The sequence below is a fragment of the Syngnathus scovelli genome, chromosome 7 (assembly GCF_024217435.2).
Source record: "Syngnathus scovelli strain Florida chromosome 7, RoL_Ssco_1.2, whole genome shotgun sequence".
Classification (NCBI taxonomy): domain Eukaryota; kingdom Metazoa; phylum Chordata; class Actinopteri; order Syngnathiformes; family Syngnathidae; genus Syngnathus; species Syngnathus scovelli.
Window position 1 is genome coordinate 7,121,802 of NC_090853.1, and position 12,026 is coordinate 7,133,827.

Genomic DNA, 12,026 nt, shown 5'->3' on the forward strand with positions numbered 1-12,026 from the left:
CCTTGACACCCAAAGTTGTTTTTGCTCAAGAACCCTTCAAAAAAATTGCTGTACTGAGTTTTGTTTTGTGTGGTCACTCCAAAATGTGAGGTACCTTTAAAAGCACTATTTAATAACTTATGACCTTAAATAATGAATATTAATTATAAAACATACTTTTATTAACTATTTACTTGCATTTCAAACACAATTAGTAAAAAATATTCTGATATTTTTCATTAGACTGTCAAAAGCTTGTGAGAGAAATATGTACTTTCATAAAACATCTGCTCATCCTGCTGCTGCTAGCTGACAACTGCGATCACATCACAATGAAATATCCCCATATAAAAATTTGGGAAAATTCTTCATACATAAATGTACAATTTGTCAAATACATTCCTCTAGGTAGTAGATGAAAGAAGGAGAGTTTATTTTCTCTTAAAACAGATACGTAAATCGAGATTTACAGACAGTATAACAACACAGCAAAATTAGAGTGGGAGCTGATATTTATTTATGTGTTTAAATTCACAACACATGGGCAAGAAACACAAGATTAAAAAAAGGGGGGAGGTGGCACCTTGTGTTGCTCATGATCAAATTTTTTTTTTTGCCCCCTCTCTTCCTGCCGACATTTTGACAGGACTTGTTGTTGCAACGTTAAGAGAGCAGGGAGCCTTTATTTTTTATTTTTTATTGTATATTTATAAAGTTTGCTGTATTTACCTTTTCAATCTTTACTCCTTTTTTTTTTTTTAATTCCTCCATCCATCTCGGGTATTCTGCTCACGCACGGCTGCGGCAGACCTCCTCCAATCACTGGCATTAATCCACACCTCAGACCCCCTAACACCCTCTATGCTCTCCCACAATGCACCTCAGCCCCAAAACTTTCCCAAGACACATTTGGCTTCTCTCTATCGCTTACCTCTCCCTCCCTTTTCAGCCCTCTTTCCTTTCAGCTCGTCTCCCTGTGGCTCTTCATCGCCCAGTTTCCTTTGCTCTGGCTCATTCTTTCACAAACTCTCTAAATTTCCCTTTTCTCTCTCTCCATTCAGCCACGGCTGTCAGACAAAAGTATCTCCTAATCTTCCCTATGGGCTATTTGAACTAAAATGGTGGCATCCAACGGACCAACCATGTGATAGACCCCCAAGTAGACGGATCCCATTTAAATAGTAGCTCCATTAATTTACGGATTTTAGCGATTTCTTTCTTACTTTTGGGTATTACTCACTTTTATTCATGCAAACGGGGGCAGTCGAACTGCTTAGAATTCAACCTGTTGGGCCCAGAAGCCAAATAAAAATGGAAGGTCTGTCTCGATGTATTTTTTAAAAGAACATTTATTATCTTTTATTTGGTTTCTTGTTGGGTATTACTGTTAATTAGCAAAGGGGGGAAATGCTCATAGCAACAATAGTACTAAACATTTGGCTTAATGTAGTGGGAGTCATTAAAGGTAAGTTTGCTATCTAACTTTTACAGTCAAAGCAGTCCATTGAATTATATATAACTATATGGAACGCAGCATTATTTTCAGTTATTTTTTTAACCATAAACAAAACCTTGACATGTGTTTTCTTCAGGGTTTGATTTTAAATTACTTTTTTTTTCAAACTAAATTGGAAGATTATGGCGCTCGACCCCCGATGCCAAGATTTATTATACCATTTGACCCCCCTGTAGGCAAACCATGAATTAACTAAAGAAAAGTTTTTGAAGACAACAGATCGTTTAATGCTGCATGAGCTGTATTAAAAACAAACCTCGCTTTTCTCGTCTCACAGATGACACTTGACAATTGTGTGGGAAAATGGTGGCAATGCTTACAGCCCACATGTGCAGATACTGAGATAAAGGAACCAAAATCACATTAACCAGGTCACATATTCTTTATTCACTATATATTTCATATTAAGTGAAAGTGTTTTTGTCGCTGAAATTTATTTGTGATGATATTTGGCACACTTTTGGGAATCTTTCCTTTGGATGGGGCAAAACAAAGCTAAGATTATAGTAGTTTAATTCTTTAGGCAGTTATGAATGATGAGTCTTGAGATGGAAACTTAACGGGGAAATTTTGACTTTCTTCTTCACCTGAGTAGAATCTTCCATCACTCCAAAAGCATTCCTATATTCCAGTAATCTCTGACTATTCTGAGAAGTGCGGAAAACAGCCTAGTATCCAATGGCCACTTACGCATTATACTATTCTCAATTCCACTATTTATGTCCCTGCCAAAAGAGTGGCCTGCATGTTGTGAGATGGAATGGAATGGTTCAAGGTAGTAGATGTAGCATTTATAGCAGTAGCAATTATTTCCTGCACAGTGGTATGAAATGAATTCATTCCGTTAGTAAAGCGAAACATTCATAAAACGAGGACACTGATGCAGAAGCGTCAAATCCACTTCCGGAAAGTAAATACCCTGCCACAAACAAGCTCCCAGAGCTAACTTTACCTTCACCTGTCGGTCGGCACTTCTACACTCGTGATAGTTTTCAACATATTGTACATCTTAGCAATCATTGTTATATGGATGCCGCAGAAACCAGAGTTAAACAGAGAGACGCTCCATAGAAGGTGTCGCTTTGTTGAGCAACTGGGAAAATCCATACTGAGAACTCAAAATCAAGGACGGTAATCCCTGCAGTCACACTTTTGCCAAGGGCAAATATTACCCATATATGCTGTATGCATTGCTTGTACCACGGATGCAGTCCACCAAACCCTCAAAAACTGGGTGAATAACAAAATCATAAAACACATGTTTGTTATCCACACATGTAACATTATCCAGGATTGGAGTTACGTGGGAGCCTATGTGAGCTCCCATGAGGACAGTTAAAAATTATGAAATTTTTCATGTATGATATCATTGATGCTACAGAGACAAGAAGTTACAAAGTTAATTATTTTGGTCCATAATGTGTGCTGATCTGTCCCTGGCAGTTGAAAATACTGCCAAAGTATAGTGCAAGTCTTTCACAGTGGTTTAATTTGAAAAGCCCTCCCACACTCTGCGGAGCAGCATTTGTGCGTCCGTAGAAAAGTCATCCCTACTGCACAGAAAAGCTCTCAAAAGAATGTGTTTCAATAAAAAGACTACATGGCAGGCCTTGAATGATGAGAGATAGCGGGGAAATTAAACAAAATAATTCAATGAGAAATCTGTGAGTGGGCTAAAAATCCCACAAGGGGTGAAAATTTTTTAAAGTGTTAGTGTGAGTTATTTTTTTATTTCTTTTTTTTTTTTTTTTACCACTCAGATATTATGAGCTCCATGACTGCAAGTGAAGGTCTGGTGGCTGATAACAGTAAGATGAATTTTTTTTAACGGTTCTCTTGTACTCATTGATATGTATTCAATTCCCAGTCATATGTTTTCTTGTCTTACATATTGCAACTACACTGTATGACCAACACGGTATCTTGCTTGTTGAAATTAATTTGAATATCAGTATGTAACTCTGAATTAATTTATTGTATTGCGCATTTTTTTTTTTTTTACTATGCAGCAAGACCCTTATTTTGTACTCAGTTCCATTTTTGTTTTAAGGGTTTTCACACTTTCCTTTTTTTCACCCATCACAATACAGGCTGCAAATATAGTACGTACCTTACTGCGAGAAGACTATGCTAAGTCTTCTACTGTCCTTTTTTTTTTCCTCCTCTCACACTCCCTCCTCCTCCTCCGCCTCACGATTCCATTTTCCCATCTTGCCAACCCTCCCCCATTCTGTGTTTGCGTCCTCATCTGACCTGGCTTGGCCTGAATAGCTAGCTGTCTGTGCCCATTTGGATCGGGCACAGCTGGTACTGGCGCTGAAAGCCGATAGCCATTACTGCTGCTCTGCATGTCTGTCTGACATGGAGGACAAAGCCCGAAATGAGAATTTTGCTAATTTCCTAATTTATACAGCAGCAACTCAGATATTTCACGGGTACTTGCATCCTCTTCTTTTTTACCACTGATGATTGGAACACGACCAATTAATGGCGCCGGTCAATAAATACCAGGAGGAATGTTTTTGTTGCTGACGGCTGGATTTGCAGCCACAGCTTACTTTTGCATCAGCTGCTGATAAGTGAAGTGTTCAACACAAGGCCGGTGGGCCACTTCTGTACTGCTATATCATTTTTGATCCTCTAAAGATAGTATACTTCATTTTACTTGCTAAACTGTTTTGTTCATTCATTATGGCAGAAAGTCTTCACAAAATTGTAAAAGTTCTTTACATTATACAGATATTACAAGCATTTTTTCACCAAGTCTCTTTGTTGATTTGGAGTATTGATGTAATATGAGTATGGCAGGTTTGCCCACTGTTGCAAGAGAATAATAATAAATAAAATCATACTATATATAATAAATAAATAAACTTAAATGATTGACAGAAAATATAGCACTTGACCTCAAATTATGAAATTGTAACTTGTTTGCAGATTGTATTCTGTATCTTACTGTAGCTTGGTAAAACAAATTCAAGATTCCTTCATGGTACTTTTTGTTGCCTTGCTGCACCTCCATCCAACAGCTTTAGATACTACATTAATCCAATATCTCTTAATTTGTACAAATGTTTTTGTGTATGAATCATAAATATATGTTAGATCATTTATCAAGACCAGTGTCATACAGTGACAGGCAGAACAAGTAATTGCTCTTCCACTAGATGACCAAAGGTACAATAGTAATAATTTGTCCACTTGCCATTCACACGTAATTAAATACAGATTTCATACTGACCATAGCCAACCTGTTAGTAAATTGAGGTGAAGCTGATATCCCAGAAGCTGATATGAACAAAACGTTTTTTTTTCTAGACTGAATTTGATGAATACTTTGCTGCCTCCCACTGGTTAGAATATTTGCAAAGTATGTTTTTAGTCTGAACTAAAGATAATTCAAGTAATGAATGATAGCAGACCTCTCATCTCAGTAAGGTTAGTCAGAATATGTATGAACTAGTAAAACTATCAGTATCATTATAAGAACAAGTATAAGAAGATCTACATGTTCTTCATGTTCAGAATCTTAAAATAAGAAATTAAGTCAGTGTTCAAAACTGCACACATTTTTTTAATGTCATAATCTGTCACCCAGCTTTAACATTGGACAGTTTTGTTGATTTCGATTTCATACTTGTGTTTTTTTGTCGTCTTCCACTGCATTGTGATTCAATTCAGAGAATTTATTTTGCTTTCATTCTCCTGTGTGTCAAGTACTTAACCGAAGAGTTGACACAAAAGTGTTAAATCTTGAAACGTCGGTATTTTCCAATCTCAAAACCCAAGGTCAACACACGGTCTCCTTTTAGTTATATTCATTCCATCACTTTCTTGTCACCTTGAGAGTGCACTTGTGTTACCGGTGTATACATTACTGTGTCAGTGCTGAAAATGTCCATAATGTTAACATGCATCTACTTTCCTAACCCTTATTTTACTCATTCAAAAAAATCCCAGTATCAACCAAAAATTCCCTATTCAATTCCATTGTTCTCATTTAAAGTTGAAAATATGAATTTACCATATTTAATTCACCTTGCTAACGATGATGATGATTGCTAATAATAAATGATCTTCTACGATCATCTTATAAGATCACCTGCAACATTTAAGACGAATGAGGTTACTTGCCAGCATCAGTAATTCTTTTTTTTTTTTTGGGGATTATTTTGAGGGCTAGTATTGTAATCGCAAATAACATCTCCAAAGTTGAGATTCTTCATGTCAGCGGATCCTATTTTGTTTCACAACATTGTCAATACTTGCAACAATCAGTAATTACATACCGCCTGCATGGTGGCAGGGCCCTCAGACTTCATCAGAGATATTCCCAGAGTGTGTCTGTAATAAAAATTGAAAAAGCAAACAGTTGCAGTTAAAGAAAGATTTTTAAAAAATCTGTCATATATTGTACAGAAATGCATATTATCTGTAGTTAACTAACCCCAACTGATACGCCTAGTATTTTTCATTCAAGGTGTTTCAAGTAGTCCAAATTATCTATCTAAATGTATTTATTATTATAAAATGAAGCAGTCCCTTTCTCGCTGTGAGGTAGCTACACTAACCACTTTTCTGCCATGCCAAACCATAAGAAACATGAAGCTCATATAACCAAAGTCAGCCACCAAAGTCCCACTTTAGAATCATTGTGTCATAATACTTGAAGCAACGCAATCTATATTAGAGTGGAAAGAATGAGGGCAAACAAATGATGAAACAGGAGCAGATATATTTTTAACCATCATGAAATGCACCGTAGGTCTATTGTGCAGCTAACTATAACACACACACACACACACACACACACAAGCATCATTTGAAGAATGAAAAGAATTCTTGCAAAAAATTACAAAACTAACCACTGACTTTTATTCCTCTCATAAATTAAGTAAATGGAGGTTAAGAGGGGTCTGCATTCCGCAGTCCCTGTCCCTTTAAAGACAATGACCTGATCATCGGGGTAGCTTGGCTGCAGATGAGAAAGTAGTTATTTCAAGCACTCCCATCCCCTCGCTCATTTATTTGTGTATGTATTTTAAGAGACCTAAAGCGGTATACTAGATGTCTGGGTACCATGCTGATAAAGCAAGATGGGTCTAATGGAATCAAGGGACAGCATATGGGGGAGGGGGGGGAACAGGGAATCAGGGCTCTAAGCCAGACAGATAGACTTGGGTAGATACCATATCTTTAACGCTACTGATGTTCAACCAAACTGGCGCCCTGGCTTGCTGGCATGGTGCCTAGCGTTCTTCCACTGGCTGGGGGCTTGGATAGTTTGGATGACTCTTGTAAGAAACAGAAAGGAAGTCAAAGGTGACAAAGCAGACAGACTGCAGACAGACAGTGGCTAGAGGCAAGAACACAGAAAAATTCCAGAATAAATTCTGACCAAGTCGATAGAACTGAAATTCAACATTTGATACCCACATTGGCGGGAAGCTTACAACAAAATCGTGTTGAGACAAAGTCGAGAGGATTGCCTCACAAAAGTCCGAACTTCTGCGAAGTTACTCCACTGAACTCTATTTCGGCACTCCCCACTGGGAAATTAGACCTTAAACCCCAGCAGGACTGGTCCACGCTTGTGATATCTCTTGCACAATCAAGGCCAGCCTCCTTTAGCACAGTGTCTTGCACACGCCCCATAAATGGTGTTTACACTTTCTCAAACGCGACAGTCGCACTAACTTGCACATGTGAAGCTCATTAAAATGTGCAATTTTCCTCCAATTAAAACAAAAGTGTTGCTCCACTGTGTGATAGCAGAAACAGCGAGCATTTGAAGCAATACATATATTTTTTTTTTGCGGGACTGCAGAAACGTTAAATAAGCTGTGGAGTGGAAAGCTCAAGCCACTTTATGTGACAGCTGGCCAGCGGGCCAGCTTCTGGCTGCAGGTGCCGTTGACAACTCGATCCATCAAAGTCGCCTTGCAATCCTGACAGAGACGCATTGATTGACACTCACTATAGATGACAGTGATGGCAGTGACACAGATTCCCGCTATAAGGGTACCGATGTTCCTGCATAGCGAGCTCACATGACGGTTATTATTATCCTGTGGCGAAAGGCTTAATGGATGATGAAATTAATTTGATACTCTCACACATATGTATACTAACACACTCCAGTTTCATGAAGAGGTCACTGAACCAGAAGCCTGATAATAATTTTGAGGAACTCATTCTGAACTCTTAGTGGATATGCCTGCCCAGAGCATCACTAACTACCATGCTGGAGGATGTTGCAGGCATTAGAGTGTCTGTCACAGCATCGCAATACTTTTACTGTGTCAAATGTTCAGTGTCGACTTGCACTCATCAGTGAAAAGAACAAGGCTCCAATGGCAAATCAGACAATGCACAGGAGCATGAATAGAATTTTTAAGGTCAAACCACAGCATTTTAATCAAATCTGAACGTTGAGTAGACCACTTAAATAACTTTCTGATCATTATTTTCGATGGCATTAAGAAGTGACTTGCTGGTGTGTTTTGGATCATTGTCCTATTCCAGAACCCATTTGTGCTTCAGCTTGAAATCACAAACTGATGCCCAAACATTCTCCTTCAGGATTTTCTGGTAAAAAGCAGAATTCGTGGTTCCATCGCTCACAGCAAGTCGTCCTAAAGGAGCAAAGCAGGGAAATGTGGTGTTCAGTTAAGTGTCTTTGTGTTAGGAGTGCAGTCCTGGATGTGCTCTACGGAGGAAGTACAATGCCATAATGTTTATATTGCTACAGCAATTAGCAGGCAAATCCAAAACAAATTCTCCACGTTTGTACTGTTGTATAACTTTTGAAAGTATACCTCAGGGACATTTACTTTTAGACCATTAACATTTTTCGTCAATGAGTAATTGCGCATAATCAATTTTCTCAGTGGCTAGCAGCGGTATAATAAACTCACCCCTCTGTTCGCTGCACATTAAGATTAAATATTTATTTTAGGTTGTGTTTAAAGTCTACCCCTATAGGGAAAAAAAATAAACCATTAGTATGGGTTTAAAATAAAATCTGCTGACTCGTTCCAAGAAAGCGACAACTGGAATGTCAACTCAAGTTTATTTATTTATTTTATATTTATTTTATTTATTTGACTTGACTTGACTTGACTTGAGTCGACTTGACTTGACTTGACTTGACTTGACTTGACTTGACTTGGGGCACGTGCAGTTTGACAAACAAGCATTCACACAAATCTTCACAGCTAGTGTCACATTGAGTTTTCAGGTAGCCTAACAAACTAGACAAAGATTTGGAGGTGTTTGTGATTCACTACTACTCTCTTTCTTCTGTGCCTATCATTTTAGTGCTAGGAAATCAAATCAAGGAAAGTGATTTCAATGTTGATGATCTACGATACATCTCAGAAGAGTTGAATAAACAATTAAACTGGGCCTGACTGTTGTTCCTGAAATCGGCTTATGCATCAAGACATGCCAGGTCTGTTGTCTGGTCAGTTGGGACTGTTGAGTGGCCTTAGAGTGGTGGGAGTGTCCCAGCCCAGATGGCCTACCAATACAGTCAAGAGATTCAATGCTTTTTCTATTCACTCTCATGAACCAGATGGAGACTATTGTAGATTTAAGAAAGAGGTGGCTACGGGGATGTCTCAAATTTCCAAAATGTCTAATTACTGCAGTGGTTTGTTGTAATCTTTTCAGGGTTTTTTTTTTTTTTGGATACAAAAAGAACCCTCCTAGAATGTATTGAAAGCTCCCCAGAGAAATGCTACAAAACCAGGCGGTTTCCCAAAAGATAGGAGAAAAAAGAGAAAGGGGAAGAGAAAGGAGAGGGAGAAAAAACACATTAAAGCTAGGCAAATGAAGCTGTCTGGGCGAGGAGTATTACACAGCGTTTGTAGGAGAGCTGCCTCTATTTTTAGTGTTTGCATGCATGCGCATGTGTGTGCCAGTCTTTCCCTGGTGAGGTGTGTGATGACTTCCTTAAGTCCAGGCTTTCATGTTCAAGTGAGACAGTCTGAGTGTCGAGATATGTCGGCAGAAATATTCTGGCTAATTGAAACACTTCACAAATGAAGCTGTCAAACAGACACTTCAAACAGAATAGACAAAAACAGTTGAAAGAGAGTCTAGAGGACTTTTTTTCTTTCTACAGTACAAGTGATCACAATTTTAGGGAAATCATAACCGTTACACAAGCAAATATAGCAGCTATACAGTCCATTGCCAATTTTGGTCAGTCAAGGCTTATTACTGTATGTATTCAATATTTGCAGATTAACCACAGAACCGAGGCCAATGTCATAGTAATCTGAGACATGATTTGTTCTCCAACAGCCATTTTGGAGCTTATTTTCCCCTGGCGCTAGGAAAATCCAATATGTAGCCAGCTCAACATTCAGAGCGGAGAGGGTCGAAAAGAAAACACTTCCGTGTTTTGTGTGCAAGAAATTGAGACGAGTTGAATGAAAGTTGTTAAACTCATTTGATTAACACATTATGCTATGGCCACGATTGCTAGTTATGTACTATACAATAATGTGTAAAATGAAAGAAAGAGATTTATGTCAATGTCTTATTTACATGTTTTTTTAGTTAAACTGCACATTGGAGACTGGTCAAACGCAATTTCAAACTTCTGTGCTAACCCTGTTACATAGGATTTTTGACAATAAAGTAAACTTGAACTTGAACTTGAAAATGTGTATATACTGTTTAAAGGTTAAATATCAATATATGTCTAATTGTATTACTCTGCTGCAGATGTTCTTTGCTTTTAGACTCTCTTTTTTTTTCTTTTAAATGTGCCTGCTATTTTATGTGTGTTCGGCGACCTTGAGTGCCTTGAAAGGCGCCTTACAAATAAAATGTATTATTATTATTATATAATGTTGTATAAATACACAGACCAGTCATCCAATATTGAGCACAATACAATGATAGGCTTAGCACTATATTAAATATTTGGCTTTAAGAAAGATAATATTGAGCATTTTTTAATTTAAGTATCATACTGTGTAAATTATACAGTATATTTTGCATATACAGTATTTTGCAGGAAAAAACAGTTATTCAAATTGTTTTTTTTTTTTCATGTTACCCAGAACATTGATTCTAATGCCTTTGAATAAATTGTTTCATGATAGAATTCCTCCCACTGAATATACAATAGATATCGATGTATCATACCCGTATTTGTAAAACAGCTCTCCGTGTTTTTGAAAATGGCAGTGAGGCTAAGTTAGAAAAAAAAACGTGGTGGATTAATGAATGAAGTGGTCTGGCAATGTCCTCCTGAAAACCTTGAGAATGAAATGATAATGAAAGTCTATTCCTTTGTGATGTGTGTTTGTGTACGTGCGTATGCGCATGCATGTGTGTGCGCGCTGGTCAGTACAGTTTTTGTTTGGACAAGGAGAGGTGAGCCCTGAGAACAGCAGGCTACTGAGTGCCTGCCAGAGCAAGATGTGCTTCAGATAACATATGGCAGTGGGAACTGGATACAACACAAACATATTACAGAGATGGCATTACATGGAATGAAATAACTGCGTGTGTTTGATACTCAGTTTTGATGTGTAAGCATAGCTACACTATGTGTCCTGTAAAGTGCTTTGAGCACCAAATAGCAATTTTAGTGTGTTGAAAAGACCTGAATTTAGCATGAAATGTAGTTGCATGATTTTTTTTAGCCTATTGCAAAGAGGCTTTATTACATTCATGCCCACTGGTCATGTATGGATAAGATGGGGGAAATGAACTGATTTGTACATGCAAAACATGCAGTTCACATTGAATGTAAATCATGGAAAGCTCAGCAGAAAATTGCTGCATGAAATCTGCGTCTAGGTTGTCCCAGTGGAGCCGTCTCATTCTACGTATGTGCATCACCTGTCTTGGGCAGCAACATCAGCATGGGAGTGTGTGTGACGTTGTGCATGCATGCTTGTGTGTGTTCAGCGTATTCATGTCTGCTCAGGTTATGGAGTTAGGAGAAGAGGCAAAAGTGAAGATAATTTGAAGTCTTGGAAATGAAAACATAGGCTGACCTACTGTTCACCCATAAAGTCACATCAAAGTTTCCATAGTTGTGTTAAACCAGATTCCTGGTGGAATTTTGCTCAACAAATACCAAAGTTCCTTGACCATAGTAAAAAACAGCTTCGGGCTTATGTCCCCTGTTCCGTGGCCACTGCACCATGCTCATACAAATCAGAACTTGACCTAATCACATTCAGGACAAATATACCTTACTCTCCAATTGGATAAATCTGAGCACAGACTATGTGCAAGACCTCAGAAGACCTCATGAGACTTACATTCAATTTCACCAGAATCCAAAAAATGATTCCGATTATGTTTTGGGCTGTGCGAAACTTGTCAAAAACGAACCAAATGATTTAAATGCAAAATACTTCACCCAGTTTAAGAGGCTCAACTGAAAATGAAATAAGTTTTAAAGGGCATGTCCCTTGAGTTGCAAACAAACAAACACAGGCAGCGCTAGTTCAAGGCAAACATCACGTCGGTAAGCTTAAAAAGTGATTTAAGGCTTAGG

The 12,026-nt window shown here is 38.1% G+C and overlaps 1 long non-coding RNA gene across 1 annotated transcript in view; it reads right to left on the reverse strand.

Moving 5' to 3' along the window:
• Nucleotides 1-473: 473 nt before the first annotated feature.
• The window catches only part of LOC125972786 (uncharacterized), a 31,715-nt gene continuing 20,162 nt past the window's right edge, over nt 474-12,026 (reverse strand). Inside the window, exon 2 of the long non-coding RNA XR_007482917.2 lies at nt 474-5,839. This is a non-coding gene — a long non-coding RNA (uncharacterized lncRNA). The remainder of the gene's footprint in view (nt 5,840-12,026) is intronic.